We start from the raw sequence: 6,948 nt of genomic DNA, 5'->3' as shown, positions 1-6,948 counted from the left end.
CAGGTGACCAATGAATTCTTTCTCTACTACCTCTTGCCATGAAGTCATGAATTTAAATATATCCAATATGTCCTGGGTAAGTAGTTCCATGGTAGATCACGTGCCTGGAATATGCAGTGTTCTGGGCTTCATCCAAGCATTGCCAAAATAAGCAAGCAAACAAAATATGTATTCTTGTGTGCACACATATACATAGATATGTAAAATTTCCCAATATGTTTCTGATGTGTAATCATAATTCTCCCTGATGTTCAAGTCTTCAACCATAAGAATTCCTATACATTGGCACTTGAGTATTTTTACATCCTCACAGTACTGCTTCCTCACTTTTGAATGTGACAACATAATTTCAAGCATATCTTTTCACTCCTTGCTCTAGATGTGGAATACGGTATTTCCTTTTATGTAGCCCTTGTCTTTTCAGAGTGAGAAGTTGTTTACATGCCATAAGCTGGACATTTTTGTTTGGTCATTGTTTCTACATCTTTTCAGTGTTGGATCTTAGAAACAGACCGTCTCTCAATAAAATATATTATTAGTTCATATAAAATACTTTTTCAAATTCAGACCTACAGGGTTTTCTTTAGCCTCTTTAATAGGAAACTTGGATTTCCATTTATTCTGTCATGCCAAAAGGTTTGGTCCCAAATCTCATCAACATTTTCTTGGAACAGCCTCAAAATACCAACCACATCATTCCCAGCACATGATTGCTGTAAGGAGTTGAGGATGTTCTTGCATTTCCTTTTGCCTTTAGAGTGTATTACACTAGGAATATATGGATATATTATATAAATGATTGTATTTAAAAATAACAAAATAATTATGCTCTGTGGGCTATTATTCTGTGGGATTATTATTTGATAGACAATTAGTTTCATATGGATTTCAGTTTTTGGGAATTGGTTCTTAAAATTTTAATTTTGTTTGGTAATAAAGTAAAACAGGATTCAAAAAAACAGTAGACAAAACAAAGATATATTCAGAGAAGTCAAAAATCCATCCCGACATACTCCTTTTTTTCCCTCTACTTTATATAGATAATTACAAATGTTTTTGTTTATCTTTCCATTAAAAATTGAAACATATTGACAGACACTTCTCTGTGCTGCTTTTACTTGTTTGTTTGTCTTTTTATTGTTTTTTCTGTTTTGTTTTTGACACAAAGTTTGGCTATGTAACCCAGGTTAACCTTGAGCTTACTATGTGAAGCTCAAGTTGGCCTCACACTCCCAGGAACCTTACCATCTTCAGCTCCAAAGTGTTGGGCTCACAGACATACACTGTGGCATCTGGCTCCTGAAAATTTTGTAAACAGAGTCAATAGCTGCTTTGGTTATGAACTATCTTTTCAAGAGTAATCATATGTTAAAAGCCTTGGTAAATAACAGTGGTGTCTGCTTTTGGAGCATGCTTACTACCCATCATCTGAGACTCAGATTCTGTAAGCTCTAGGTTTCTTTCCTGTAGCACAACCTACGATAGGTACCAGTGTCACCTGATCTTCTTCATGTCACCCTTTAGGAACTGGCTCAGATACTGATTTTCAAACTATGATTAGTCTTGAGAGTAATAAATTATTTTGTCACTGACCCAAGAATCTTGTGCCAGCCACCAAAATCCATGGAATGATATCATGTTAACTTGTTAGGTTACAAGTAAATATAAAACTTCAGACCCTTCATAAATCTTGAAAAAAATATGCACATCTGAATTCTGAAATCTTTCTTAGCTACACCCCCCCCAAAAAACCTATATATACTAATAACCCACCCCACCACAGTCACTTTTCATTTTTCATCTGTTTTGTTATTTATTGATTTAGTTTATTTTCTTAATATTGAAAATATTTTCTCACTTATTGTATTCTGATTATGGTGCCCCCTTCTTTTGATATTCCCAGTTCATCCCAAGCCCCTCCTCTGGATCCACCCCTGTTCTCTCTCTCATTAGAAAACAAACAGAATTCTAAGATATAACAATAAAGTGAGATTAAAAAAAAAACTAACACATTGGAATAGGACAAATCAAACAATAAAAAAAGAGCCCAAGAAAAGGCACAGATATAGACGCAAAGACCCACTTATTAACACACTCAAAGTTCAATAAAAACACTAAACTGAAATCCATAATATATGTGTAAAAGGACCTGTGAGAGAGAGAAAAAACAAACAAACAAAAAAATGAAATGAAAACAAAAATATAAAAACTTTAAAAAGACCTATCAGGACATTATGAGACAAGAAATCTCCATAGATTTTGTTGAGTTCATTTTCTGTTGGCCATCTACTGCTGGATATGCAGTCTATCCTCAAGATTAGTCAGTTTCCCCAGTGAGACTCACTTGGAGAAAACTAATTTTTCATTTGCACATGGTAATCAATGGGACATAGCTTGGGATGGGGGCACAAGTCTACTTCTCCTTTCAACCCTAAGACCCCATCTGATGCAGATCCATGCAGTCCCTATGCATACTGTCTCAGTCTCTGTGAGTTCATATGTACATTGATCCTGTTGATTTAGAAGGCCTTGTTTCATTGGTGTCCTCCATCACCCTTTGGCTCTTATACTCTTTCTGCCTCCTCTTCTACAGGGTTCTCTAGCTCTGAGGGGAAGGATTTCGTGGAAGCAACTGGTTTAGGACTGAGTGTTCCAAGGTCTCTCACTCTCTGCATATTGTCTGGCTGTGGATCTGTATTTGTTCTCATCTGCTAGAGGAGGAAGCCAAGCAAGGAATTGATCTCTGAGTATGGCAGAATGTCATTAGGAGTCATTTTATTGCTGCATTATTTTAGTAGAACAAGTGTATTTGATTTTACCCCATGTACTGGCTGGTTTTGTGTGTCAACTTGACACAAGCTAGAGTTATCAAAGAGAAAGGAGCCTCTCTTGAGGAAATGCTTCCATGAGATCCAGCTGTAAGGCATTTTCTCAATTAGTGATCAAGGGTGGGAGGGCCCATTGTGGGTATTGCCATCCCTGGGCTGGTAGTCTTGGGTTCTATAAGAAAGCAAGCTGAACAAGCCAGGGAAAGCAAACCAGTAAGCAGCACCCTCCATGGCCTCCCCTGCACCAGCTCCTACCTCTAAGTTCTTGCCCTGTGTGAGTTCCTGTCTTGACTTCCTTTGGTGATGAACAGCAATGTGGAAATGTAAGCTGAAAAAACCGTTTCTTCCCCAACACGCTTCTTGGTCATGATGTTTTGTGAAGGAATACAAACCATGACTAATACACCCCAGGATCCTGGGCTCTTGAGTTGCATGTTTTTGGTCATCCACGCAGTGTCCAACATGGGTTCTATCATGTGGAGTGGGCCTTTATTTCAACTCAGTTCAATTGGTTACTCCTAGAAGTTTTGTGCCACTATTACACTAGTATATCTTGCAGGCAGGTCCCCACTGGAGATTCAAGGGTTTGTGGCTGGGTTGGTGTTTACATTTCTCTCTTGGTAGCATGCAGAGTACCTTCCTGTACCAAAGAGGGTAGAATGTAGGCATATAGGCTCTATGTAGGCACCAACTTGATTTCTCCGTGTTCAATGAGTTGTGTAGGTGTTGTCTTCAGCAATAGTACCTTGCCAGCAGTTTGTGGAGAGCAACTTACAGGCTTGGCAACCGACTGATTGGAAGTTCCCATGGGACCCCTTTGGTCAACAACTCAATTAGATGTAATTTATTCCCAATAGTGGAAGCTTCATTTGGTGACAAGAGATGCCCAGATGGGGATTTGTCTCTTCCATTATGTGTGTGTATACTTGATTAGGTTTTCATACTACCCTTAAAAGTGGACCTTAATTTTAGCTATCTTGCCCCATATCCTCTCCCTCATCCACATCTCTCCCTCCCTTACAAACTTGCTTCTCCCATTTCTGTCTCCTACTCTCATCCATTCATAACTATTACTGCCCCATCCTTACTCTATACCTGCCCTTTGTGGGGCTATTGATTTTAGTTTAGTTATCATTGACTTAATAGCTAATATCCACATATAAGCAAATATATACCTTATTTGTGTTTCTAGGTCTGGGTAACCATACTCAGGATGATTTTCTTTTCTAGTTCTGTCCATTTACCAATGGATTTATTTTCTTTTTTTTCTTTTTCTTTTTAACGGCTGAGTAGTGCAACTATACCACATTTTCTTTACCCATTCTTCTATTGAGGGACATCTGTTTTGTTTCCAATTTTTGGCTATTATGAATAGAGAGACAATGAATATGGTCAACCAAGTATCTCTGTGGTTAGGATAAAGTACCCTGTGGGTATATGCACAAGAGTGGGATAGCTGGATCTTAGGGTAGAATTATTCCTAAGGACCAGCCATACTTATTTCCATAATGGCTGTAAAAGTCTGTAGTCCCACCAGCAATGGATGAGTGTTCCCTCTACTCTACATCCTCACCAGCACTAGCTGTCACTTGTATAGTTGGTCTTAGCTGTTCTGACAAGTGTAAGATGGAATTGCAAAGTAGTTTTCATTTGTATTTCCCTGACAACTAAAGATATTGAACATTCCTTTAAGTGTTTCTCAGCCATTTGAGCTTCATATTTTGAGAATCCTGTTTGTCTGCATCCATTTTTAAGTTAGGTTATTTGTTTTCTTGATAGTTTTCTGAGTTCATTATATAGTTTAGATGGAATGTATCATTGTTAAAAATCTTTCCCCATTCTGTCAGCTGCTGCATTGTCCAAGTGATAGTGTCCTTTGACCTGTAGAAGCTTTCTAGTTTCATAAAGCCATACTTAATGTTTTTACTGCTGTGATAATGGTGTTCATAAAGCCTCCTGTGCTAATGAGTTCAATGCTATTTTCCACTTTCTCTTCTATCAAGTTCAGTATATCTGGTTCTATCTTGAGACTTTTGATCCATTTGGAGTTTAGTTTTGTGCAGTATGATAGGAATGAATCTATTAGCATTCTTCTACATGCAACTGTCAAGTATGACCAGCACTATTGGTTAATGATATCTTTTTTTTCTCAGTGTGTATTTCTGCCATCTTTACCAAAAACTGGGTGTGCATAGGTGTGTGGATTTATGTCTATGTCTTCAATTTGATTACATTGATCAATATGTCTGTTTTTGTGCCAATACCATGCTTTTTTTTAAAAAAAATATTATACCTCTGTAGTATATAACTTGAAATCAAGGATGGTGATAACTTCTAGAAGTTCTTTCATAGTTAAGGAATGTTTTAGTTATCTTGAGTTTTCCATGCTTCTATATGATCCTTTCAAGATCTGTAAATAATTGTGTTGGAATTTTGATGGCAATTTCATTGAATCCATAGATTGATTTTGGTAGGATGGCCATTTTTAGTGTATTAATCCTACTGATCAGGGACCATGAGAGATCTTTCCATCTTTTGATAGATATCTTCATTTTCTTCTTTTAAAGACTTGAAGTTTTTGTCACATAAGCCTCTCATTGGCTTTGTTAGATTTACTCCAGGATATTTTATATTATTTGAGGCTATTATGAAAGATGTTGTTTCCTTGATTTCTTTCTCAATCCATTTGTCATTTGTATATACGAGGGCTACTGATTTTTTATGAGTGAATTTGGACCCAGTTACTTTCCTGAAAGTAGTTATCAGCAGTAGGATCTTCCTGGTATAATTTTTATAGTCACTTATGTATACCATCATATACATCTGCAAATAAGTGTACTTTGACTTCTTCTTTTCCAATTTGTATCCCCCTATCCTCATTCAATTGTCTTGTTGCTCTGGCTAAAACTTCAAGTATTATTTTGAATACATATGGAGAGATTGGAAAACTTTGTCTTGCTCCTAATTTTTGTGGAATTGCTTTCAGTTTCTCTTCATTTAAGTTGATGCTGGCAATGAACTTAGTGTAAGCTTCCTTTATTATGTTTAGGTAGGTCCCTGGTTTTCCTAATCTCTTCAGGGATTTTATCATGAAGGGGTGTTAGATTTTGTCAAAGGTCTTTTCTGCATGTAATGAAATCATTATATGGCTTTTGTCTTTTAGTTTGTTTGCATGGTGGATTAGATTTATTGATCTATGTTGAACTATCCCTGGGATGAATCCTACTTGATCATGGTGGATAACTTTTGGATTTGGTTTGGAAGTACTTTACTGAGAATTTTTGCATTTATGTTTATAAGGGAAATTTGTCTGCAGTTCTCTTTCTTTGTTTGGTCTTTATTTGGTTGAGTATCAGGGTAGCTTTGGCCTTGAAAAAGGAATGATACAATATTTATTCTGTTTCCATTTTGTGATATAATTTGAGGAGTATCAACTTTAACTATTCTTGGAGAGTCTGTTAGAATTCTGTGCTAGAAGTACCTGGCTCTGGAGTTTTTTGGTTCGGAGAGTTTCAATGACAGCTTCTATTTTACTAAGGGTGTGATGGTTTGAATATGCTTGGCTCAGAGAGTGGCACTTTTAGGAGGTGTGGCTTTGTTGAAATAAGTATGGCCTTTCTGGAGGAAGTGTGTTTCTGTGAGAGTGGGCTTTGAGACTCTCTTCCTAGTCTTCTCCTGTCAGCCTTTGAGTCAAGATGTTGTACTCTCAGCAACTCTTGTACCATGCTCTCTCATTGATGATAATGTACTGAACCTTTGAACCTGTAAGCCATCCCCAATTAAATGCTATCCTTATACTAGTTACCTTAGTCATAGTGTCTGTTCACAACAGTAAAATTCTAAGACAGAAGTTGGTATCAGGAACTGGGGTATTGCGATGATAAGCCTGACCAGACTTTTGTTCAGAAGAATGTGGATTTGGGGACTTTGGATTTAGAAAGCAATGAAATGCTTTAAGTGGGCACTTAATGGGACATCCTGGTAGAAATATGGAAGACATTGTTGCTGAGTCTGATTTGAACTGTGCAGACGTGACCCAAGATATTTCAGTGGAGAAGAATTCTAGTATGTGGCCTAGAGACTGTTTTTGTGATATTTTGTTAAAGAATGTGGCTGCTCT

This window comes from Grammomys surdaster, unplaced genomic scaffold (assembly GCF_004785775.1).
Source record: "Grammomys surdaster isolate TR1022 unplaced genomic scaffold, NIH_TR_1.0 265, whole genome shotgun sequence".
Lineage (NCBI taxonomy): Eukaryota > Metazoa > Chordata > Mammalia > Rodentia > Muridae > Grammomys > Grammomys surdaster.
Note: the sequence above shows the minus strand (reverse complement) of the source record.